The sequence below is a fragment of the Phalangium opilio genome, unplaced genomic scaffold (assembly GCF_054372755.1).
Source record: "Phalangium opilio isolate 3A_F unplaced genomic scaffold, DU_Popi_V2 ptg000031l_1, whole genome shotgun sequence".
In the NCBI taxonomy this organism is placed as follows: domain Eukaryota; kingdom Metazoa; phylum Arthropoda; class Arachnida; order Opiliones; family Phalangiidae; genus Phalangium; species Phalangium opilio.
The window spans coordinates 15,160,697-15,187,367 of NW_028324158.1; the positions used below are offsets into that span (position 1 = coordinate 15,160,697).

Here is a 26,671-nt window from a genome sequence, read left to right on the forward strand (position 1 = left end):
TTAATCCTACGGAGAGGATGTTTTATGAACAGTATTTAGTATGGTTTGAAACGGGAGAAGTGGGGCTATGACATATTCAAAGGACTTGCCCGTATCCCTTATGGAACCATAGTTCTGACGTCCCAAAGTTGAATGTCAAATGTTAGTACCTTTTTTCCTTTATTATATTAGCCCAATGATATATTTATTTGTCTGTGGGTCTACGTGTTAGTATAGTATAGGCGCGCGTCAGTTGGTATTTAACGGAGCCGGCGGGCATTTTTCTGTGTCCCGGGATGATACGTATCTTTGAAAGTACGTTAGTAGAGAGATGCTTTGAAAAATACTAAGTAGGTAAGTCTATGAGAATGTCTTGTCTCGTAGCTCTCATGAGGAAGGAAACCAGGCGCGATGAGAAATGTGTACCAAGCTTCTTTCTTTTCTAGTATAAGTCTGCAGTCGTTGCATGGCCATGGGTGTACAGCAGCACCGAAAGGGCCACGCACTAACTAACCCAGATACTTATCGACTACTTAGTTGTCTCGTTGAACAATCGCGAATCACAAATTTTAATTTTTACCAATAATCTTCAATGTTTGTAATTCAATGGGGAAAGTGTTGGGTTGCGTAATTTGAATATTTTAAAAATGATTAGGGAACATTTGAAAAATTCGTTTAAATTAAAACGATAGCTGCGAGACGAATTTAAAATAAATGATTTGAAAAAGGCCTTTGATACCTTCTTAGTGTTTCGAGTAACTATACTTCTTCCCACCAAGAAAGCTTTTAATGCTTTGGGCGCTTAAGCTCTTAAACTGCATGCGCTGCACGACGACGGCGACGGTCGATGCGTGTGGGTCCTTTTCTGTGGCTGTGGGAAAGATACACCCGAGAATCTCATCTTAAAACAAAACCTGTCTTCCTTCTCTTCTCTTCTCTCTTCACTAAATCCCAGCGAAGTGGTATCATGAGAATAGCTCAGGTCTGATCTACGTGCTGTTCCCGCGCCAAAAACCCGTTGGCTAAACTTGAAGTGACAATCATCTAATAATAAAAACCGCTATATTTTTTAAGAAGTTGTTTAACTTGGATCAGCTAGATCATATGATGTTAAAACTACAATCGCTTTTTTCCACGGGACCGTCTCGGCCTTTAATATGTTAATCTTCAAGAAAAGAGAATTGTTTTCAATAACACCGCGAATATTGACTCGGTTAGATAAGCTGTGGCTTGATTAGTAAGCTAAAGTAGATGGTGTTAAATATTCATGGGGATGTTATCAATAATTCGTGGTAAGGGACGGTACCTACTCCGTTATAGAGATTTGAAATAAGCCTTAATTGACATTTTAAACTAGTTTTATTGGGTATCAACTCGTACTGCGGATGTAACTCGATCGATATCGGTTAATTTAAAAGATTAATGAATTTTATCGTCCCTCGTGTTCGCGATGAAATTGGGAATACGCGTTAAACGTATCCTCCGCCATCTTTAACAGCACGCGACACGCTTTTTCCTTCATTAATTAGGCGTTTCAGAATGAATTATAACGGGAATTGTTTTTATTCCAGCTTTTCTTTTGCTAGCTCGATTTTTAAATTACAATATTTCTGATGAAATCTCATTTTGATCTCGCGCCGGGGTCTAATGATTTGACCCTGATTCCGATGGCCATTACGTGCTTGCCTTTAATAATTAAAGAGCTCTACATACCTTATTATTATACGTTAATTAGGAAAGGTATCGGTACTGATCAATTTACTTATACCTTCCCTCGATCAATTAAGTGTTTATTTTTGTTTCTATTCGGAGTATTAGTAAATACCCAAAAATAGTTACATCGTTATATTGTTATGGGTACGCGATTTGCGATTGCCTATGTATTTATTGATTAGAAGCTAAAAAACTTTGGATGAATTATCGAGGTGTACTGGAAATGGAATACCATGAAAAATTGGAGAATTTGAAAACAGCTAGGGTTTAGAATGCCAGGGAATTTTGAAATTGTCCAGCGAAAATGCCCTTAGACTATCAGGGATTGATACTTAAAAATTACTCGAATTTTTCGTAGAATGTCGTAAAACCTTTTGGCCTTAATTTTTTGTGGCGATCGACTCGCGACAAAGTTAAGGCAATATTAATATTTCACTAGCGTATCTGTGGCGGGTCTCGGGCCATGCCCCCTAATATTACTTGGAAAGCAAAACTTATCTCTGGTGGGTTGTTTTTTTTTTCTATAATAAATTGGTTCGGAATTAATTTAACTGGAAATTAACCACTCCGACCACGATGCTCGAACATTAGCGGTATTTCTTCAAGCGACAAAATATATTTTTCGTTTCAAGAAAAAAAAATGCAATAACGACACCAGATTTTCCGATAACAATTTATTTTTTGGCGACAAATTTGAAAAACTTTGTTAATTCGCGCGAGCGCGGTTAAAAAGTCTTGACCTAATTTTGAACCCCGACAACGCGCATTTATCATCTTGATACAAGATATTTTGAAATATTAATAAGTTATCCGCGCCGCCGCTTTCATTTATCTCCTTAAATACATCTTGAATACTTAAGTATTTAAAATAAAATTAAGATCTTTATACGTATATAGGGGTAGTGAAGTGCATCCTTAATTTTCGCCCAGGGAATTAATAGTTAGGGTAGATTATAATAATAACTAATATGGCCTTATTAATAACATCGGTTAAATATAATTAATATAGAAATAATAATTCTGTTCTAGTTTAAAAATAAATTAAAATCAATCCAATTAGTTTATAACGAAGCCAATATTAATTAGTTTATAACGGAGCAAATATTTTTATTTGTTTATTTAATCATAGTCATTTTAATCATTATTTTGAATATATATTTAAACAATACGAACTATGGAAAATTATGGATGCTCGACGCGATATACTTTAAATCATTAGCGGTTTTAATGAGTCTCGAAATGATTTCACGCCAGGTATTTATAGGAGGTGTTTAGAGCTCGCGCTGTTTTATTTTGCGCGTGAAAATGTATTGTCTTATTTTTAATTTAATCAAAGGCAAAGATGTAACAGCTCGTGAATTCAATTGAAAAAGACATTGAGAGGATTTCGCGTATTTATTTTAAATAGAATTATTTACCCGGTTCTATTTGTTTGTTTATTGAGGTGAGGTGAACTGGTATTGAGGGGGGGGGGGTAGCCTTTCTTTATTAACTTTGAAGCTGGAATCAAAGGGGTAAAAATTAATTTGTAAAGCCAGGGTTTAGAAAAGCCAAAGACCATATATATCAAATTGCGGAATCAAGTGGATTGAGTTACGATAATGTGTACGCTCGAATGAACCACAAAAGCGCGTGCTAACTCCCTATGGAGAATTCACTCTCTCTCTTTCTCCTCTCTCTGCTCCGTGTAGAAAATGTTTTCACCTTTTAGAATATACTACGGAGAAAGCGGGAGACCCCGGTACTAGCGGAGTAAAATGTAATGTCAATTCAAGTTGAAAAAGCGAGTTTGGGAGAGCGCCGAATCGGAAAATTACGGAGGGGTGACGCGATGATGTTACCGTACGGTGGACCCGAGCGTCATAATAGGAGACCCCCAACTATTTAAGTAACTTGACACTGGTTGCCTGTACTTGTATGGCCCTCCATATGTTTACCAATGGAATACGGTGCCCAAGAACAATTACGATTGAATTGCGCATTTTTTTCCTACTACGCCATAGAAATGATTACAAATTAACATTTGAAGTAACATATCCTAGGGCTGATATGAAATCCGCTTCCGTAGGATGATCCAAGAAAGATTTTAATAAAAAAAGTGGGCATATTTCCCAATAAGCGAGCTTAGGATTGAACGCGTGAGAGATAAGACCGCGGGCCAAATGGAAAGTTTTCGAAAATGTGACAAGATTTTTTGCTTGAAGAAGATTGAAAAGAAAATCCATCGGAACTCGGGATGTAAAAAGGAACGAAGAAAAAAAAAAACACTTTGGTCGTTAATCACTGGAGCAGTTTCCGGTCTAAGAACTCAGTCGGTCTTCGAACCGAAGATGCCAAAAAGAATATCCCCAATAAAATATACACAGATATGATCCCTCCCCCTCCCTCCCTCTCCCATCTTAATCTGTATGGTAGAGATATGAAAAAGATAAAGAAAGAAATATGTACATGGGAGCTAGTTCTCTCTCTCTCAGGGGGTTATGGGATATGATAGAGCTTATATATGTTAATTTGGTCCCAGCGTTTCTCCAAGACTGCTTGGCGCTTGGAAAAGGGATACCCGAATTAGAATTTTAATTTTTTATCACCAAAGGCTAAATTAATCTAGTTTCCGTAGATTAATAAAGAGATGGTACAACAATTAAGAGCCATCCATGAAGAATGCAGTGCCCAGTGTCTAGGGAGTTGAATGGTGTTTACATCTCCCCTTTATAGTAGGTAAACTTAAATTTCATCTACTTCGAGAGAAAGAGGCGTGTTAATTTCGAATATTTACTGATGATGATGATGAGTTTTAAACGAAACACCCTTAAGCTAAATTACCTTACTAATTTCCTTTGTCAAATCTACCTTTAGAATTTTTTGTTTTTCATCTTTTGTAGGCTTAAATATAAATATAAAAATTAAAACGTAATAATAAATTTTAAAATTAAAATATTTAACACTTTTTATTCCAAAAAAAAAAAAAAAAAAAACTAGATCTGTTTAAATATTAAAAATTGTCGCGTGCTTTACCGGTTAATTTGATATCTCCATTATACAGTAGAGTATTATAACCACTCAGTAAAAACGGGGCCATACGGCACCACCGAGACCTCGGGGCATTTAAAAACATTAAATCGCGTTTTAAAGAAAAAAGTATTTTCGCTCTCGTTTGCCAAAAATATTGAAGTGGGAGGGGTCTCTCTCGCTCATATTTTGCCCCATTATTAATAATCACAGCACCGAGGGAGTCCTTAATGGTATGGCACGCGCCGCGCGTCTTTAATGGTCCGGGGGGGGGGGAGTCCGCCAGGGGCGCCACTGAGCACCCAAATTGGGTTAATGATCTGAATATATTGATAACGCGGAAGAAGACATCTTTTTAGCGCCACTCTCTTTCTTTCTCTCTGTCTCTCTCTCTGTCTCTCTCCCTTCTTCGTTTGTCCCGTTCAATTCCTCTAGCGCCAAGGAAGCTAGACCAGTACGAAATTTGTTTTATGGGAAGGTGAACTCCCGCGTACATTTTTGGGATTGAACCGTTTGGTGGGAAAGGTTTCAACTTGGGTTATCATCGAGTCTCTTTAAGTCTTAATTATATGTATATATTTGATTTTGGGCCATTTTTTGGCAATGTGTATTCTACGCATGGGATAGTAACCTTTATTAACAACGAGTACAGCACCCGTGGTTGTTAACAGACAGTCATCCCCAATCTTTAGGCGTTGCTTGATTTATATATTTCAATTATAATAACACGATGGGGATTTATGGGTTTGTGGGAAACGTACTGTTTTGTCGTCGCGATGACGTAGGTCTATTACCTCGGTTTAATTCCCTAATTCTAAATCCATATACTTGGGATCTTTATGGACGTAATTATTTTATGGTGGGAATGTTTTTAAAGTACATGCCGGATTTAACTGAATTTAAATGCCAGGGGTTTGAACACGTGTTACTGCGTGAGAATTACGCTCGCCTTAATTTTGTAGTATATATTTTAAATGGACAGTAACCTAGTGATATGGTTTTGATATTGAAGTTTGACCCGTAGCTTAAGGTTTAATTTCAGTTAAATCCGCGTTAAATCCGCATTAAATCGTAATTATTTCTAGGTTTGTAGGCCAAAAAATAGACCTTTATAGTCTAGAAACATTATTTTATCGCGAAGTCTTTAAACTCTGCTCCCTGAGGTCATTTTTTTACGAATAATTCTTGAAATGACTCATTTGATTGGAAAATGTGGTTGAGTTTAGACGCGAAATTTTTGCCCTTGTTATAGCGATAATTGTAATTCATTATTTTGAGGCTTCGCAATTAGGAATGTACTTGAAACTTCCAAAATCAATTTCAACCATTTCTGTAGTTCAACGTAACCCAAACTCGTAAGTTAATTAAAGCTTTTTAATCTATTATTATATGATTATTACGGTGGATATAAACGCGATGATATCAAACTTTCGGAATGCGTAAAAACAACCCCCTTAACGATATATGACAGCTTCTGGAAATTCCCCAATATATAGTTAGTCACGTTAATCGTTTTTAATACGAAAAATTTTACCCAAATTGTATTTAACATTACGATTATAACTTTTAAGAGAGCGACCCACGCGGATCATGAGTACCTTCGTAATTCCATGAGCCATCTTAATCAAAATTAATTATGACAAATTTTAAAGCCGAAATTCATTTAATTTTAATTCAATTTTTGATCTGTCTGTTAAAGTATGATATGCGAAAACTGAAAGGCCGCTTTGTTGGGATTCTATAGTATATCAAGGTCAAGTACTGTCATTTAAAGCTTAAATAAGGATTGGTGGTGTTCTACATCTATTAATAGACTTTGTTTAAGCTGGGGGAACATTATGGAAATGGGTTTTGTCTCGAGACCTTCAAAAGACGGTCGGGTCGAATACGATCGTCGAGTTTGACAGACAAAAAAATGTAATTACAATTACATTGGTGCAGGTACGTCCTCGGCTTTGAGTGATTTCATTGGGTAGATTCCCCTAACCGAAACGATATCTGCGGGCCATTTTAACTAAATAGTTTTATTGTAATTTAATAATATAACTAAAAACAATTCGCCGGCGCTACCTTTCAATACGGACTATGGGTCCCCAGTCATTAGCTGACATTTCTGTCAACGCCAAGAAATAAGATGGCGCGTTTATTGAAGGGATTTTGCTTTAGACTCAACCCGGCTATTCGCTCTACTGACAGACAAGTCATAAGCTCTCCTGTAATTAAGTTAGGTATAATTATGCCTTTTAATATTGTGTGACAAAAATACTTTTTTTAAAAAATGAAATTTAAGATAGGGTAAAAATTAGGCTGAAGTAATAAAAAGTGGTCCTCGAGAAAATGCCAAACCCCCCCCCCCCCCCAAATAAATTTAAGGAAAATGAAAAAGAAATGAAATCCATTTAAGCCAATTATAAAAGTTTTAAATCGATAATGCCGCCGCCTCTATAACGAAATAATATTATTCCAAAGAGCCGGCCGACTTAATCATTTTTAACTATTAGATGCGCGCGCCTACGTTATATCAAACAATGATTATAACGATACGACTTCTTATTGGTCCGTTCCTCCTCAACCAATGAAAATTTAACGTAATATTAAAGTCATTAGTTGACGTTAAATTCTAGTAATTATTTTAAGGGTTGATATCTGTCTAGTCGCGGTGCCGTGCTTTATGGCGGAATAATGAGGCGGGATTTCGTCCCAAGGTCGTTTCCTTAAAGGTTATCTCTTTTATTGAATGTTTAAACCCTTTTTTTACTACTCGATATTAGTATAATTAAACTGTAATTTAATTGCATGCATTCGATAGAAAATATTTTTAAAACGAAAACTTGGTCAACTTGGGGACTTTTCTTAGGCATAAGTAAATGATAACCTACAATAAGTTCAAATATGGTATTCTTTTCGAAATAACGCTGCCCAAAAATAATTTTCCACGCGGTACCCACCCGTCTAATTCTCGCTTCGTGACGAGATCGTGCCGTGTCTGGCCCAGGTGCCGAGGGAACCTTTTTCCTCCACACGCTTAACGTGAGACGCCAACTTGAACTGATTACTAACGATCATATTAAATCTGTAGCGAGTTTGAAGCCGTAGTCTCCGAGTAACCGTTTGTTTTAAGTTTTGAAAGACATCGTCGGTATTTTATTAATTTCACCTGCACACGCGTTTTCACGAGCTCGATGGCACGCGCCGTTGCCAGTCCAGCTGACGCCTCGCGCCAAAAAAAGTGTATTTTTTGGCGGGAAATGTTTTTCTTTTCGCTATACATTACACCTGTGGCACGTGTTTTACAAAATGAATCTCGTGGCGCGTGGCCACTTGGGCTATTTTTATTGAAGATGTAGTACGCTTCTTTCTCTGCCCTTATTAGGGGTTTAATAATATACATTGATAGGTTAGATCAGAATTTGATCGAAATGGTCCATGGAGTCGGTTTCAAATTCAGTATTCGTTGCAGTTACTGATGGAGGTTTAACTTTAGGTTATGGGTTGGACGATGAACATTGGTGCTGGGACGAAATAATCTGTCTGCTGGCTTATCTACGAAGCTAAATACCAATCATTAATTATTTTTATTTTTGAGTGTTTGATATAAGTCAAGCGCGTTTACTAAATTTCATGACAAGATTTCTCTCATTTTTTTTCTCTCGCTCGCTAAAAGTGCTATCGATTTATTTATCTAAATTTGTTCTTAGTTTGACATTGAATTTTTATTCTCAGGTAATAAAATTAATTTAAGCGCGTTAATTCTAATTTATAGGTTAGAAAATCGAAATTTACTACAGATTTTCGCAATACGCCCCGACTAAAAATGTGACAGCTCGCCTATTTTATTATTATTATGCTCGATGAAACGTAATAAGGGGGGTTTTGAAAATTTTTAAATTTCCTTAAAAAGTCAAGTTTTTTGCATAAATTTGTTTTTATTTTCTTGTAATATTCAAATGAGGCTGTATTTATTATTCCCTCGTTACGGTTCGCGTTTTGAATTCTAATTTTCCAAAATACAATTTGTTTAAAACAAAGAGTCGCTAAAGATAGTTGGAATTTTGCCACTTTCATCCAGAGGCCCAAACATTTATTGGTAAATTCAAAATAGTCAATCCTTAAAATACGGCCAAAAAGAGACGTTAAGTAAAATAGATATCAAAATCTCCAATTCTTTTTTAATCTGTATAAAAACAGAAGTCATTTAAACAAGGCGATAATCTTAGTCGGTACATACTAGAGTTCCATTTGGTAGATCCTGATATATTCTAGAAATACGTTAAATCGTGAATGAATCTTCGAAGCTATATCGTCTGGTCCTCTTATTTATGCCCTCTAAAAAAACAAAAGTTTCAAATTCCCCTCCACTAGTACATATATAGATTATCGCGTGAAAAAAATCTTCAGGTCTGGTTCGCGCGGCGACGGCGGCAACGGCGCCAATCCAATCGTAAACTTTCGACAGGTAAATTTTCCACCTAGACCCCAAATGTCAAACGGTATCGAGATCGGTAAATTCACCTAACAGATCCTCCTCCTCCGAGCTACGATCGAGTCCGTCTGTCCACCCGCCATCCAGATGCGACGCCACCGACCGTACATATTGATATTATACCCAGCCAGGACTGTCTCGATCCAGTATCCAACGTTGTCCCCTATTTGTTATTAAACTCTGTAAAAATACGCAAATATTGAAATAAAGTTTTATAGTTTGTGCCGGCCCTTGTGGCGATGGTGTTAAGGTGGTTTACTATTTATCCCCCCCCCTCCAGTGGAGAGATAGTCCTACTAGTTTTCAAGATTTCTGGTCTCCGGAAAAGACAGTTTCTCACGCAAATCTCGATAAGAAGAATCTCCGCAACCCTCGATCCTGTCGTTCCGCTGTCTCCGAAGAAACATTTTCGCTTTAAACTTCGAGGATTTAAGAAAACGTCCCAAAAAAAAAGTAGGGGCTTTAAAATTTTGCCGACGGGGTCGCGTTTTTACTACAGCTTTCCAGATTCCGTTGGACGGAAAATAGTTAAGATGATTGCGATATAGGCCTTTGTTTTTAGGCAAATTACAAATAACCGAAAGGGAGCTAGCTAGGTTTTTCGGTAATTGGCGGTATTGGCCCTACAAGAGCGAACCGAGTATATCCTAAGACGTTACCGGAGTTCAATATTGTCCAAGTGGGAACGGGACGGTTACCGTGTTTAACTTTGCGAGAAAATTTATTTGTGGCGCGAGCTTGGGACGTAGTTTTTACGTATAGCGTCAGCCCTTGACCTTGATTGATGCGTTTGCCATAGAGGACGAATTATAGCCTATGATAAGGAACACCGAACCAAAGCATCGACTCTGATCCAGCTATAGCACCTCCCCCCCCCTTCCCCAATTCAAATAAGAAACGGTATACGCTCTAAAGACTTTGCAGTGCAAATATCACCTGCAATTTCAGTCCAAACAATTGCATTTATCGTGTTGTTATGGGTTATGAGCACTCGGAACGTTCTAAGGTGTAATGTTGTTAACTTGAACAACGGGGAAATTAGCTTGTGTGAAATGAAAAAACTCGGGGAAAATTATTGGTAAAATTCCAACAAAGAATTAAATAAAAAAAAACCGAAATGGAACAAAAAATAAATTTAGCAGGAGGACATTGCTTCTTTTACACCATGCACGATGACCCCTGCAGATTTGGAATTAAAACAAAAGAACATCCTGTCGCTCCGCGCAAAAACTTTATTATAAAAGTGTGGGAAAAATCATCTTCAATAAGTTACGTCTCTCATCTCATCATCAGTCGAGGAAAGAAGACCCTTTTGGCGAAAGAAAGAAAAAAAAAGATGATATATAAAATAAAATTGTAAAGAGAATAAGAGTTAGCCGTTGGGCAATTAACTTCCAATGAGCATTTGTTTCGTATCATTCTTAATAAGTACGCGCCTAGAGCTATTTCCGAATTGCACGCAGTTCTCTCGACTATCATCTAAATTTAAACACTTTTATAGTCTACCACATTAGTCGCTCTTCTAACTGTTCTTAATAACCCGATACCGAGATTCCCTAATTGCAGCACCCATTCCTATCTCCCCCTTCTGTACAAGGTGATGATACGCCGCTCCAAGGGACCACCAATTCCTTATCGAATTGAAACGTATCCATGGCGCAGAGAAGCCAAGTTCTTCGGAGAGGAGTTGTATTATTACCTTGTGTTAAAACGTTGTAACGAAAAGACGGTAAGGTAATAGGTATTTAGAGTCGGAGTGGACGGGTTTTCTGGTCTCTACTTTCACACGGGATCCATATGACACACTCGAAGCTTCTTCTCGCTTTAGGGGACGCGTCGTGATACGCGTAACGATCCGCCTCTAATGTTTCCTATTTAATTTTAAACGGGTTTGATTTCGACTTTAATATAATTCCGAGTCCCATATCTGCGCTAAGAGTTGGTTTATGATTTAGTTTAGCTCAATACTAAGTACGCGGTGCTGTACCACTGTTTACAAGGCGACATTCCTAGAAACTGCGCGCGGTTTCGAAAAAAGGGACCCAATTTTAATGATAGGGGGTTTACTAAGAAATCATTTAAATCATAATAATTAACACCGGGAAAAATAATACTATAAGAAAAAAAGTTCCCTTTATTGCATTGTTGTTTTTCTCTTGGCCCGGGGGTCTTTAATAAAGGCTGTGTTGTTTTCTCTCTCTTTTTTTGGGGGGGGGGGGTAAATAATTTAAATATATTTTCAAATGATTAATTGCACGTTGGAGCGAGCGTGGTGTCCTTTGATGGGTTATAAGTCAATTGATAATATAGTCAGTGTTAGCCTGGGACAGCTATTTCAAATTTATCTAAGTGACTGATCACGCTTAAACGCGCATGCACAGATGCGCTAACTGCTAAGAAATAATGTTTACTAGCTTGCACCAACCAAATGAGTTTGTTTAATGAGTCCAAATAATTTTTAACAAGCTTGTAAAAACTGAAGATTGACTCGTAAAATTTAAGTCTCTTCTTCTTCTGGGATAAAGGTGTGTATCTCAAAAAATGATATTCAGTCAACGGAACAGTTTAGTTTTTAATGTCTTCATAACCCCGAGGTGGTAGGTAGGTACCCTTGGGTAATATAGCCCATCCTAAAATCTAACCCCCCCCCCCCCGTTTCTCCGCATGGGGTCGATCCGAACCCCGAACCTTTTTTTCCCACGAAGTTGAACCAGCTATACCACCGTAGCCCACGCACCCTTCGCCACGCGCCTTCAACCATTAGAGAGCTTAAGAATAACACCAAAAAGTGTAGAAGTGAAGTGAATTGAATTCCACGTGAGCCTTATTTGAAATGTGAAAATGTAAAAACATGGGCTGAACCTTTTTCTTTCCTATCCGATAAAGGTTTTACTTAAACTCTCTATTGATGTACTCCAGTGAAACGTCATCCTGACTTGGCATAGTAGTCCCTTGAGAAGTTTAGCTTCGGTTTTTAAGGTATAAGTCTACAAAATTCTATTATTAAATGAACAAACGCGAAAGCGGGTATAGCTAGCGTGAGTTTAATAAATTGAAACTAGTTTTGAAGTGTAGGTACTCCGGGGGTTTTAAAATCCCTCGTTGAGTTGACGTTTCGAGTGTTGGTTTGGGGTTATAACGATTCAGGGAGGTCGCTAACGTGCCTGCCCACTCCAAAAATGTTACGTCTATATTAACGCCAATATATGTATATATACCCCTGAGTTATTTTAGCAAACAATACAGGAACTATATTTCTTTTTTAAAAGAAGAAAAAAGGTCGTGACGCCATCACCAATTCTTCCACGAAGTTATTAAGCCTTTTACATTATTCGAAATAATATAAATTCCAAAACCATTCCCAGAAATTATACGATTCTTTCATTAATGTTTTAAATTCGGGTTGAATTAATATAGCTGGCTTCTAATTCACGAATTAATTTTTTTAACCATTAAGAATTAAATCCGTCGTCACCAAAACCAGCAATTATTTGTAAACAGGCGCGAGTTGTTTGCGAGTAAACATAGGGTGCTTGTTTTTAATTATACCGGGAGTGGCGCGACCGTAACTTACGTAAGATCCAATCTTAAAATGGGTTTAATTTCGTACGGTTTGTAGCCTAAATTAAAACCAATTTAAGATTAAAAAATGTTTCCAACTCAAGTTCCGTATTGTTTTAATTTAATCGTTGGCCGCCGCTATAAAATAATTGTTAATGACTTTAAGAGAAATTTTGGACAGTTTAAAAGGAAAATATCCGTGGATCTCTCTCCGAGAAAGTGACACACTTGGAAATTCCGACAGCTAGAAGTCGCGATACTCTAGCTCCTGCATGCAGCCCAAGCATCCAACAACTACCCGTTGCAACTCAAAGCGTTTTACTTGAAGGCAAATAAATCATTCCTTTTTTTAAAGAAGAAGAAGAAGAAGAAGAAGCAGAGGTTTCTTAGAGTTTTACGATTGACAAATGTCGTAAAAAATATCTGGAACCCCTCGCTCTCCTCCATTCTCTGATATTTTGGGAGTCTCGGAGCAAAAACAAACGCCGTATACCATCTTTCGCAAATGGTTCATTTCTTAACCTGTCTATTTCATCAGCTAAGAAATCCGCTACTACGATTCAAAAATAAAACTAGATATTTTTCCCCTAAAGCTCTAAATATAACCACAATTAAAATAATTGCGTAATTTCGTTTTTGAATGCCTTTGGTGATGAGTAGGTTTTTAAATACTTTCGCACGATCTTTTCATTGACTTCTCGGTTTAAGAAGAAAACTTAAGAATCAAATCGTGATACGCGATACCAGTTTTCAGTTCAATCTCTCACTAGTATTAATTCCAAGCGTAAGTTACCCAAAAATACTGCCAAGGTAGAATGAGGAGAGCTTGGGACGAAGGGGGGGGGGGTTTGAAATGATAGCAGTGAATATATCTGCGGGCGTGAATACCAATAGCAGTTGGTGTCCCCCTCCCTCGATGCGTGTTATGGTAGCGACCTTCAGCTGGAAACCATTTACTCCGATGACCTTGCGGGTGCTTTACCATTTACCTCGAGGCGAAAAAGCCACTAGCAGCGTTTCTTCTTAAAAAGCTAAAATATTTTAGCGAAATTGAGTCGTCAATTGTCACAAAAGAAAATCTTGTATCTTCTTCTTCGCTCTGACGGAGGTCACGAAAAGATTGAAGATGTATACCGATTTTTGAAAACCCATTCAAAGCTCGGAAACTCGAGAAATACTTTAGGAGGATAACTTTTCAAGTCGGCGTATCTTCAAAGAAAGACAATGGGATCGAAGTGGGAGGCGCCGCCGATCTATGCTTGGGCATCCCCATTCACCCCGAGTTTACGCACTTCCAGAAAGTTAACTTTCTTGGAACGCCAAAGGCAAAAATGACCCAAAATGGATTACTCGAGAATGGTGGTGCGCGTCCCCAACGCTGTGTAATGCAATTGGGACGGGGTTGAAAAGGCTTTTGTATGTTAGCTTATTTTTAAAGAACACCCATGTATTTAGTAAAGTTGGAAAGGGGAGAAATAGGCAAAGGAATTCTCAGTATCTCCAGATGGTGTCCTACGAAGAGGACGTTTATGAACATTTAGCTTAATTACTCGGGCTCTAATAGTTGTAACCTGAAGTATTTAGTAACGTTGGAAAGGGGAGAAATGGGGCTATGACATACTCAGAGTAAATCCCCGTATATCTTATAGAACCAGAGTTGTTACATTCCCAATACAAGTTGGGGCAGCCTACCAAGCCGTAGACCATTTTTACCTGTTGGACTTGAGGAACATCTTTTTCTTGGGGGGGGGGGGGGAAGGCTAAGAAGAGTTTTCGCTCGGGGTCCTGATATGGTTGGGAGTCGCGCGGGTCCATCGTCGGTGGGAGTGTAGGGGAGGAGTCGATGGGAAAAAGGGCGCCATAAAAACTGGCGATTGATTTACAACCGAACTAGCCTTTGAGCCGAACCGAAAATCCATTGTCTATTTCCCCGTTTTGACAAAGACCTTCTTAAGAAAAACGCTAGTAGCGAGCTAGCTACCAGCTACTAGGCGTACTGTTTTTCCATCCCTAGGGCTATCTAACAGTGTAAAGTTGCCTCTAGATGAACTATCACTCCCTTTAGAAATCCATCAAGTGAAGAATTCTCTACTTCTTGAACTCCATCGAAGTGTTGGAACTGACCTATCGTGTCATTTGACGTACTTCTGTTAGTTTTAGTTGTCAGGTAGTAGCGGCGTTGTGTTTGGCGATATCTTTTGTATGCCTTAGAGCCCCGAAATTGATAAGGGAGGGAGGGGGATCGCCTTGGGCATCTATTTTTATTGTTGGAAATTCTTTTGAATGATATCGGCGACAATGATTAACGCTTTACGATCATTGATTATAATGCACTCCTCTCGATATTCGAGCTACCTCGCGTTTCTCCCATTTTTTCCACCATTGTTTCGGAATGTTTGTTTGACGTCTTACCTTTTACTAGCGTTTTCTATTCAGCGTGTTTAATGAAGTTCTTATACGACGTTTATGTCTGCATTATTTGCCCCAAGGCCGAATTTCACCACTGCTATAGCTGCTTCGAACGATTAAAACGTTTTTATGGTTAGGTGGTCGCTGCTCAGACCTACATATACCTGCCTACCTCACCTCGCCTCACCTCCCCTTCCATTTTGAAGGATTTATTTTTCTGTACTTTTTATTGACTTTGGATCTTGGCGATTTGGGTGGTTCTCTCTCTATCTCATTTGACCGTCCCTAGAAAACATATTTAATTAACGTAAAAGTCACCGTTGATAAAACTAACAGCGTCTCACTTTCTTTTTGGTACTTTTTTGGTAACTCAAACACGTAAATATTTATTTCGACATATCCTATTCCGGGCCCATATACTTTCTTCTTTGGAAGCGTGGTCAACTTACGGGCTATGAGAAAAACGTCTAAGGCTAATAATAAATGCTAATTAATTCCCCAAAAAATTGTCGAAGCGTGGCCCGTTGTCAGTGGTGCGTAGCGCCCGGCTCTTATTTTCACTCCCTCGTCGCCCTTGTTTTAACAAACTCCGTGCTAATATCACCGCGAAGGTACAATGATAACCGCGTCATCAGCTAGGCCTACATTTTGTTTCCAAATATTTATATTCATTTTTCGAGACGCTTCACTATCCCTTTGAAAGAAAGATGCTAATTTTGATCTTGAGAAAGAAAAATGAAGAAAATTTTTGACGCAACTTTATGGCGGGAAAGAAAGGTTTTCCGAGCACGCGCTCCATGTCTTGTCCATTTCCGTCGCGCGTGACGACACCCGCACGTGGTGACCTCCCGGACTAAGAAATGGCGGGAAAGAAACTAATGGCTCGTGACGAGAAAAAACAAGATATACAAACGGGGAGTGGCTTGCCAATTTAGTTCATTTAAATTATTCGCGTACGGGTGGGTATGGGCACGCGACGAGCCTAAAGTGGTTGTTCTTATTACGTCACGGATAATTTGAAGTTTAAATCGGGAAGTTTATACGGTTAAGCCTTTGGAGGTTTTCTCAAAGTACGTTTTGTATTCGTAGTAGTAGTAGTAGTATAAAAATGCCAGTTCTATTCGATGTGGTTTATTATATTGCGGCGGGGCGCTTAGGACCTTCCCAATACGGAGGGGCTAAATTTAACAATGGTCTTCTTAACAAATGTAGTGTAAAAATATGTACTGAATGCCAAGGTTTTCAATGCATTTCCTGTTTATTTCGATTTATCGCTTTTCTATATTCTAAATGGACTTGGCAGTCATGGCCTTATTTAGTCTTACAAATATACGTAAACTGCCGATTCCCTCGATACTAATATTCCATCCATGTTCGATTTTAAAAAGAAACGTAATGTTTTTTAATGTGGGAAAGTTTTGATTTCATGCCGAATCTATTCGCGGTTATTTTGCGCGGTCACCCATTGACCTTTGGTCGGTGGTGATGTCATAATAGAACCTGTTGGGGAGAATTGAATTCGTGGACGGTTTGACGCGGGAAGGCACGCCGCTCGCGATCTATCTACCTTGTTAAAATTTCCCTTCCATTCTAAATGTTATTGAAAGCGTGTGAATCTGCCCAATTTATTGAATCGTCATATTGGACATTTCCCCCGAAAGCGAAAGGACCCTAGGGACCTACCATTCCATTTATTCCCTAATAAGGATTTAAAGAATTGTGGGTATCCACAGAAAAAAACTTTTCTAAGCCTAAAATGAAACTTAGGCTTAACGAAGGGGGTTGTTTTTCCGATGACTTAAGCCTAAATTTGAAATATTTTGAAAAGTAGGCTTAAGAAATCTGGTTACGCCATCGATGTGATCCCAAAAACCCCAAAGCGACAATATTTTCAATTAGGTCATAAAAAGAGCGTGTTTATATTATTTCTTCTTGATTTCGTGGGAATCACGTGACCCGGTCCGGGTGACTTAGGGTTTGCCGCGGGGTTACGAAGCCAATCGTAACACTTCATTTTTAACCCCCTATATTTCTATTATAGACCCGTACATACCGTTATGAATCTAATCATAAGTTTCGAACGAATATTTTCGCACGTGTTTGAGAGGCTTTCGAAAAAAGAACCCCCTCTCTTAGCAACTTCTTCATTGTTAACTTTATTGTAAGTTAAGTCTCATTCTATAAATTCCCGCTTCAGTGTGTGTTGCTAGAAGTTTATCATTTGAGAAGTAAAACATTCTGTAGTAAACGCTTCTCTTCCCTCGTGCCTGACGCCGTTTACATCCAATTACGGACTTCTAAAGCCCCAAACCAAAGGCGGATTCGGTGTGAAAAGGTTTATATAGTCAAAATAAAAATGAACCTATAGCCATATAAAAATGTGAACGATATTATAATAGAAATATATAGTCAATAGCAACTTGGCGTTACTACCTAGTAGTCCTTCTCTAAGAAGGTACTTGAATTCGGGGAGTAGTTTTTTTACAATATAAAGTGTTTGCATTATTAATAATTTTCCGCCATGCATTGAAAAGAAACATTTTTTATATGGATCTAAGGTTTTTTCTTCTTTCCTTCGATTTGTGTGTGTGGCTCAAATAGGGCCATGAGGTTTAAATTTTTACTTTTTATAGCCTTAAGTATGTCTGTAAAGAATTCCAAAGACCTTATTTGCGCTTGTATCTTTTATATTTATAGGTACGAGGTTTCTACTAACGGCAACAATTACTTGGACTACGCGTTTCCGACCTACTAACCCCAACCTAAGTTTGGAAGTTTATAAATATCTATTATGCTGGATAATTGCAGTTCGTAAGTACACTTTTTTATCAAATCTTTAACCTAATCTTGGCTTCTTGGCCCCATGAGACTTGGGAAAACAATTATATTGATACCATGTACCGCAATGCAATACGCGAGATGATATCCTATAGAATGACCACGGATCACGTGGGCAGTATGTTCGTTTGTACCTTTATTTCGAGATATGTATGGTCAGATTTCAAATAATTCCATGGGGGGGGGGGGGGTTATGGTAAAGTTTGGGAGAATGATATGATCTGTCTCTCGAGATATCATCGTAAAGCAAGACGGGGCATGCGCGGAGTGGGATTCGTTATAATAATAACCGGGGAAAGAAACATCTCGTAAATAAACGCGGCATCACCAAAAATACGTACATAAAAAAATGTGCTTGGTCGTAACGAGGAGAGGACACTGAGGATAGGGAAGGAAAAACAGTGTTTTAATGAGGACATATTAGGCTTCTGAAATTTACGAGGGAGGCTCCAGGGATTCCTGTCGTTTGGGATACGATACCGTTAGGCCTTGGCTGTACGATATCCCCAACCAAACCCCCGTATGATTAAGGGCCGCTGCGCTACCAGAAATATACATAGTTTACCTATGTATTTGAGTCGACTCCCACTGTCAGGCTGTGTAGTCTTTAAGGGTTGCGGGGTTCAATTTGCACGCGTAGGGTTTGGTTGCCAAGGGTTGGGGGATTTTCTTACCCAATTTTAGAATTTTTATACGGAGATTTGATACTGTATAGTCTTTGAGCGATTCTTTTTTTATACCGCGTCTCAAGGTGCTAAAATACTATAAACTATAGATAGTAGTCTGGATATAGAAACCTCAAGTAGACATTTCAATGGTTAGTTTTCAGTCGTCGTCAAAATATTTAAAGCTTTGATTTATACACCTGTTGATAGATATGGGAATAAACAAACGAATATACTGTCGGGGTATAAACCACCAACACCTGTGACAAATATAGCTTGCAAAATAGCGCTGTCGTATTGATAACACCTGTCAGTGTATGTTTCTTCTAATTACGACACGAAAATATCGTTATGTATCGTAAAGTTATCAGTTTCGGTAAATATTCTGGTTAATATTAAACCAGTTCTTAGAACATTGTATTGTGAACTAACAGATAAGTATAACGAGTACTTAGATATCGGTAAACACGCAGTTTCTACCGTTCTAAGCACGCTCCCTCCGCCTGTAGAAGTGTTCCACCGGCCACGCTTTGCCGTAATGAGGGGCAGAGTCGATGCAGGGGCTACACTGGTGGTGTGGTGTTCCCGTGACTCGAGGGCGACGGGTTATAGCGGGGATAGATTAGCTTAGCGGGAGGGATAATATTATAAATCGAATCACGTCGATAAATATCGAGAGGGGGGAATGGAGCTGGCCTGTTTTGTTAAATCCGTCCGTCCCAAAGTCTATCGTAGCATATGGGGCAAGCTTGTATTGTCTGATTTTCAACTTGACGCCTATCGGGAATTAGCCATTCAAATCTCCCTCCCTACTCAACTTTGTAACTCGATATTTTTATCTCCATCGATTTCGCGATATGGAAATCTAGATGTTCGCTTTTATTCCCGCTAAGCCTTTGTCATTTAATTTAGAGGGATGCCTAATTATTTCAATTCCATTTAAGTATTACAAACTGTATATTTGCCAACTTGGTTAAATTTTTAAAAAAAAATGGAAACGGGGACCATGTAATATCAGACAGGAAACTCATCGCTCAAGTTGGGTGACTTGGTTTTTGACACGTCGTGTTTGTTTTGCTTGGACGCGTCATGTCTCTCAAACATTTTTTGACACGTTTGACCTAAAGCTTCTCAGTTTCGTGGCGTGATCCCTCTCATATTGAAATTTTAACCAAGGGTTAGATGACTAGCTCTTCTTTCTAAAAGCTTTACGAATTAAAACACGAATATTATTATTTCCGCCATCTGGTACCCGCAGTGACGCGTTGTTTACCTACGTATCTATTTCTTTATGGTAATTAGGAATTGTTGCGTAATTAAGAATGATCGCCAATACATTTTAAAGATACTATTTTTATATTAGTAAAAATTACTAAAACTTCGTTCAAAGGGGAAAAAACCCAAGTATTCGTTTGACAATAGCTAGACAATACATGCATATAGAGAATAAGTCAGACCAGACATACGCCGTTCAAATAATAACGGTAAAAGAGAAAAAAAAAACTTAGTCCCCAACCAAAACCGAAAAAACTCCCCCGAAAAGTTCTAGAGAAAGTATAAGTTCATCCGCGCGGCTATATATAGTCAGTCACTCCATCCAATCCTACAAGTTATAGAAGTTCTTTTTTGAAGTTCCCCGAACAAAAGCCTCAGCCAGAAAACGTGTCCGATCCTTGGACACGTGACCTGGTCGAGTTTTTCTCTCGCGAAAGCGGTCACCTACAATAGAATACGAACCCCTTCCACCACCACACTCCCTCCCTCCCCTCCATCTCCGCCTCTCCGCGTCCAAGGGATGACGAGGAAAGAAACGAGGAACCCAGGGATTGTCAGAGGCTGAGAGAGAAAAATCCAGCTCGTTATATTTGGATCGATGCTTCCAACCAACTTACTTTTGCCATAGGCAGAGCTAGCGCCGACACACACACACACACACACACACACACAGAGAGAGGAACTGGGTATTTTTTTCAACCGTTCTTTCTATTCTATTTTGGAGCGTACGTCACATGGGCGAAGTGGGCGGGTTCGTTGCTTGGATTCTAAAATGACTTGACTAGAGTTCAGTTAGGCTTAGCTAGGGTCTTTTTTCTATGGAAGGGCCTCATGTATTGCTAGAGCTAGTAGCTTAGCTAAGTTGTTTTATCGAGGAGGCGGCAACTGGCTATTTCAGAGCCAGAATCATCTTTCTTGGAAAGTGAATTTAGTATTTGGTTGCGATGGAGAAAAATGAGTGAGGTTGTTTCAGTACTTGTTGCCTAGTATCTGGCGAACATACACCTGATTTGGAACAGTTTGGGTGCGGGTTTTTGAGAGAAACCTCGAGGCTTTCTCAAGATAGTGTCCGCGACTAATTCTGAGCTTAGCGTTCTTGTATTCTGCTATGTTAAAAGTGTCTACGGTATTTATTATTTTGTAGTGAAAGAGTACGAGGCTTAAAAAGGAGAGTAGGAAAGATCTAGTATCACGATGCCATTTGAAGGGTACGCGTTGCGTGGATCCACGAGGTTTCTCCGAATTTCAGCGCAGGACTGGCTCGTCTCGTAGCGACAACGTTCGACAGTAACTTTATCCGGAAACAGCGTTCCCTGAACCGTTTCGTCGTCATTAAAACTGGCTACCGCTCCGAACGCACCCGCGAGCTTACAGGCTCGATTGAATGATGGCTATATAGGAGAGCGTGGGCGGGGAGGGGGCGAGGGGGGCGCACGTGCCTAAGGGTCGTCGCGTCCTAGACATACTCCTTCCCAATTAGGTAACGCAGTCAAAGCTTGAGAGAGACTCTTCCTCTCGCCGCCGCTCTTCCTTCTTGGGCTAAGGGCATATTTTTCCGCATCTAAAGCAGGTACTCCACCACGACCAATGTTCTTACCCCCCTCGACCCCCCCCCCGGTTAGAAGTTCGTCATTTGAAGCAAAACTATACCCCTTGTACAGGGATGCCGTGTAATACCAGGAAAGATTGCTTTTAGACATTAATACTTCAACGTATACACTTCGGTTGAATTTTTTTTACTTTATTTGGGGCTTGGTTTCGTTTCATAAACGTTCCAAGAGAGTACAAATGGCGTATTTTTAGTTTGCCACGTTAGTCAAAGCTAAGCCTCGGCGAATGTTTACGCGAATTTCGAATGGGTGTTAGGCTTCGGTGGCGTTGCATTCTGGGGGTGTTTCGTAAGAAAATGAGAGTGAATTGGGGATGAGTGATATTCGGAGTGAGTCCAACTTTCTCTCTTTCGTCTCTCCCGCTTTCTCCTCTTCCTCCGACTCCGCTCTGATGGTCGAACAGATTCTAGAGACCGAATGCTCCCGAACTCTGGCAAGTCACTTGACGTTGAATGATCTTGAATGACGCCAGGAAACTATATAGCTGCGAAATTTACTTCATTTTTTTTGTTTGTTTGTTTCATTTTGGTATTTAGGTTCCTCTTTAAAGTGTTATATAGTTCGATTCTCGAGTACTCTTGTTTGCGCTTGGAGTACGGTTTGATTTCGTCGATATACTTACGTAATTATTATTTCTCAAGCTTGGAAATTATAGTTTCATTTCTTTTTTTAGAATTACTGGCAATTGCATTTTTTTATATCATTATTTTTGCGAGTCTCCCAGAGATAACGCGGTATATAAAGTCTTCTTCATCTTATCCGAGCTAAGCTGCAAAGTAGCTCGAGTCCTAACGATCGCTCTTTGAGAAACTGTTTACCTAGAGATCTCGGAGCGGTTTTCTTAGCTAGATGAACCTCTCTTTCTCTTTCTTCTGGCTAAAGAAGATACGCTACGTAGCACGAGCAAAGAGAAAAAATCCCTAAAATTAAGATAAATCGTCTATAGGCGGGATTCGGAAGGGAGCTAGAATACGTAGAAAAACTATAGTCGCTTTGGGATGACTTCTCCTTTGGATTTCTGGGAGAAAAGAGTCAACTCCGCCCATCGGATCTTTTCCCCGCGTGTTTTTTTCCCCGCTATCTTTCTCGCGCGCATGGCACGAGCTAACTTTCCCGCCTTTCCGCTTTATTCCGTCTAGGCGAGGCGCCGATCAATCAAAAGGTAGCAAAGGAAAGAGCTCGAGCTTCTTCGCGCCACTTTTTTTCTTACGTCATGTGACGGGAGAGAGATCCTGACGGGAATTATGACTTGACAATAAATAGGTTTAACTCCGTATCAAGCCGAATTTAAATTGCTAAACAGCGAATTTTCTCAAAAAATATTTCACTTTATCCGCAAACAAACATTGAGGGGGGGGGGTTAGGGCATAGGGCATACAAACCCAAGAATAGATATGACTAACTAGAATAAGAATGTTTTCGGAATACTTGAGAGAGAGTAGATTGGTCGGAAGAGATACGGAAATCCCTTTTTTCCGCAAATGATCTTCCGCTATCACCTATCATTTAGTCATCTCGGAGTTGACATTTTTGTCTGGAGCAAAGTTCCACGAGTGCAAAACCAAAGAGACCTCCCAAAACGGTTAGAATTCTTTCGTCGACGAGGGCCGACGGTTTTTATATCATCCAGAACATCGCGCCGCGGTTACGGGACCCGAGAACAAAAAGCCTCGTTATATCCAAGTCGTATCTTGGACAAACTCGGGCTACGGCTTTAATAGGACAATGTTAACGACCCGGCACGCTCAGTGCAACCCCCCACCATAGTTCGGACCGTTATTAAGAAGACTGTGACGTCATTAAGAGTAAGCATGCACGCGCAAAATCTCGAGCTTGATCGGAGATTGAGGTTAGTCTCGTGGTAGGCCATCTCAAGCTTACTAGGTGGCGGCGTATTAGACAATCGTCACCTTTGTTCCGGGTTTACCGGGGCGCTAAATTAGGAGAGACCCTGATGCATGGTCCTTATATTTACCTAGATCTCAAGGTATTTCTCACACCGGCTACATTTTCTTTTTGGCCTATTTAGAGTAGGGGAATTTTAAGCGCGCCCTCCATGCCTATGTCCTCTAGGACCTCGCTGTGTATTGCGAAATATTTTAAATATCAGACATGGGTATTTCTTTGTCGTCTGCTCTCTCTCAGTATTCTCGTATAAATGATTAATTATTACAAAGTCAATTTTTAATTGACGATGAAGTTTTCGCCATTAAGTTTGTATAGGCGCTATAGGTGTGGCGTCCTCGAGTCGCCCGTCGATTACGCATGGCTACGCGATAAAATCAACTATCATTAAAACCTTATGTTTTACACTCTGCACTTCTTAAATTTATCTTTCCTTTTTCATGAAGGGAGCTGTATACTTCAAATTTTCTTATGAGCGAATAAAAGTTCGCGACCTGATCTACCTTTTCACGCGATCACGTACCCCGTCTCGTGTTTATATAGTTTCATTTTGCGCGCGATGTACGTCACAAAGGCGAGAACGTCTTGACGCCAAGGTTTCATTCGAATTGGTCTATACTTGGACGTAGTAGAAAAACATATTTTTTAATAAACGACTGTTGAATGGAGATAAAAGGATAGCGGGTGGGGTTTCTGTTGCTAAGCCTAATCCGCTCTGATAGTGACGGACCACCTTGTAGACAAGTCGACAAATATTAAACTCGACGATAAAGCTCTTAAGATTTTTTTAAAACAATTGCGAGTAGCGTTTAACTTAAGAAATCGTTAACGGGAAATTTTTGGTTCGGGGGATTATTCTCCATTCGCCGAAACGCGAATATGTAAGAATTTCGTTTGACCCTCATTATCGTACATCACAAAGGCCCCAAGGGGTTTTTGGGGGTCACGAGGAAACTGCCCGGAACGACTACTAGCCTACCCTATCGCCGATATTGCAGAATCTTTTAAGCGTATCGTAGTTTGCACCGGAGTTACTATAGGGCCATCCTAGTGTAACTTAGGGTCCCGTTACTGTTAAGCGACTATGGCGTGTACATACGCGTACTTGTACGTGTTTTTGAGCGGGAGCATTTTTGGGACTTAACTGGCGAGTTTCCGGGACGTACCGCGGGGTCCCGGGACAAATCGGATAAGAAGAGTTATGTCGGCGCCAGGACGCCCTGTCCCCCTCCCCCGTCTTCTGTGTACATCCATCTTGAACCATGTGGGTACCGAAAAGGAACCTAAAGGCGGTTTTCAAAACTTAGCGACTGCATTACCGAAGCGGATACTTTACTCGTTGCGTAGTTTATCAGTTTGAAACAGAAGGAAAACGGTAAAACCCGTTCTGTCTCGAATTAAAGATTAACATTTTCACCTTGAATTTGTTCCGCGCGCCATTTAAAGCCAGTTTCATCATTTTCTTGACCCCCGTAATTAATCCGTAATCGTTTTAATTGTTTCGCTATTCGACCCTGATGTGTTTGAGTTACAGCGATCACTCGAGCTTATCCGGTGGCGTGTGCCAGAAGTGTTTTACACGAATTTTCAATTTTTCACCGTGACAGGGTTCTCCTAAAATAAAATGAGAGTTCAACACGTATTATGACACGGACCAAAGATTTTTATTATAAACTGATTATAGAGAATTGTAGCCTACAGGCGAAAAATTGTTTCAAATATTATTTTTTTCTTCATTTTATATATATATATAGAAATAGTTCACGCATGATCTACATTCTTTTTCTTGGCGCGAAATTTAATGGCGCGAAAGTTATCGGTGACAATTACTCACGCTCGTGCAGGTGCTAGGTGCGCCCAAAGGGAAGCGCACCACTGTGAAAGGTCCGAGGGTTAAATGATAGAGCCGTTTTCCAAGGCCTTAATTGACCGCGCGCAGTGCATGGTACTCGGAAGATTTTTGAAAGGAGATATAATAAATATGGATCCACTTTGGGCCCATCTCGGAACATAAGTCATGTTATAAACCTAACCCCATTACTCTAGGAAAGTGTACGGTAATTATTCGTTGCCGTTAGGTTTTGTCATTAGTTTTCTATTTACAAACCCATTTCCGATGTATTTATTTTACTTGTCAAGCTTAAAAAACTACCAATTTTTGTCGCCAAGTCCGCCAGCCAATCGTTCCTCGGACATCTACTGTTATTTAAGTGGGCCATTTCGACGCTCTTTGCCAGCCAGCTCCTGAGGCTACGTTAATTTAACCAAAATTATTTCGTGTAAAGGTTAGTGTAAGCCCGGCTCCCGTTTAAGAACGAAATGGTTGATGGGGTCGCGTGCTTCTATTCACCTCATTACTCCCATCTTGATGATTGGACTTGTAGATAAGATGCAACGATGCACACTCTTCTTATACTTAAAAAAAACCCGAGCTATCTGGTCCGGTTGAAAAGGACCTTCTTTAGGGTTCATTTGGGAAAGCCCTATATCATCAACCCCTTGTTTATTTAGGGTTAAGTTAGTTTGTTTACTTTTTGGAATACAGTGCGGTCGCGTCAGTATTTATTTTTATTAATTATTACAAATAATAGAAATTTAAGTCATTAATATGAAGTGAATCCTTTCCCCAAACAAACCGATTATTTCTATAGAATTTTAATCATCTTGAGCACATTCTTAGTTGGTTAGTCATTTTCTAAAGATAGATTTTTTTCTCATCAATCTTTTATAGTTTTGAAATTTAGTACGGATTCGTAATTCCCTGGAAGAGATCATTTTTTTTTTTGTTCAGGTTTTTCTCGTAGGAAAATGAAATTAGTATTTATTACGTTTAGTTGGCTATTTTCGCGTGAACCCAAGCAAATCATTGGCGTTATAAGTTGGCCAGGGGGTCCCTGCCGAGTGTCGATGTTGGACCGCCCAGTATTCTGCCCTTGGTATCAACTTCGTCACGCTCGTGGTCGCGCGCCATAGACTTTTCATTACCATTAATAGCCGAACTAATTACGTGCCTAGCTAATTAAGTCGCTTTCCCAGTCTGTATCCCGGTTATTTAGGGTATATACTTCGAATTACGACCTTTTAAATATTGAGTGACGAATCTGACGCGTTCTCTTGTTTTTCCAGAGTTTAACCTTGGAAATTAACTTTTCAAATAATTTTTCAAAGCCAAATCTAATGTTTAATTACGGGTATTTTTCCCCAAAATTACGGATAATATATTT

The 26,671-nt window shown here is 39.4% G+C and overlaps 1 protein-coding gene across 2 annotated transcripts in view; it reads left to right on the forward strand.

Annotated features, from left to right (window-relative positions):
* The window catches only part of LOC149690931 (proton-coupled amino acid transporter 1), a 64,085-nt gene that overhangs the window by 13,261 nt on the left and 24,153 nt on the right, over window positions 1–26,671 (forward strand). For both annotated transcript variants that reach the window (XM_089870393.1, XM_089870394.1), the window contains exon 2: window positions 17,852–17,965. The gene's annotated coding sequence lies outside the window, so the exon portion shown is untranslated. The remainder of the gene's footprint in view (window positions 1–17,851; window positions 17,966–26,671) is intronic.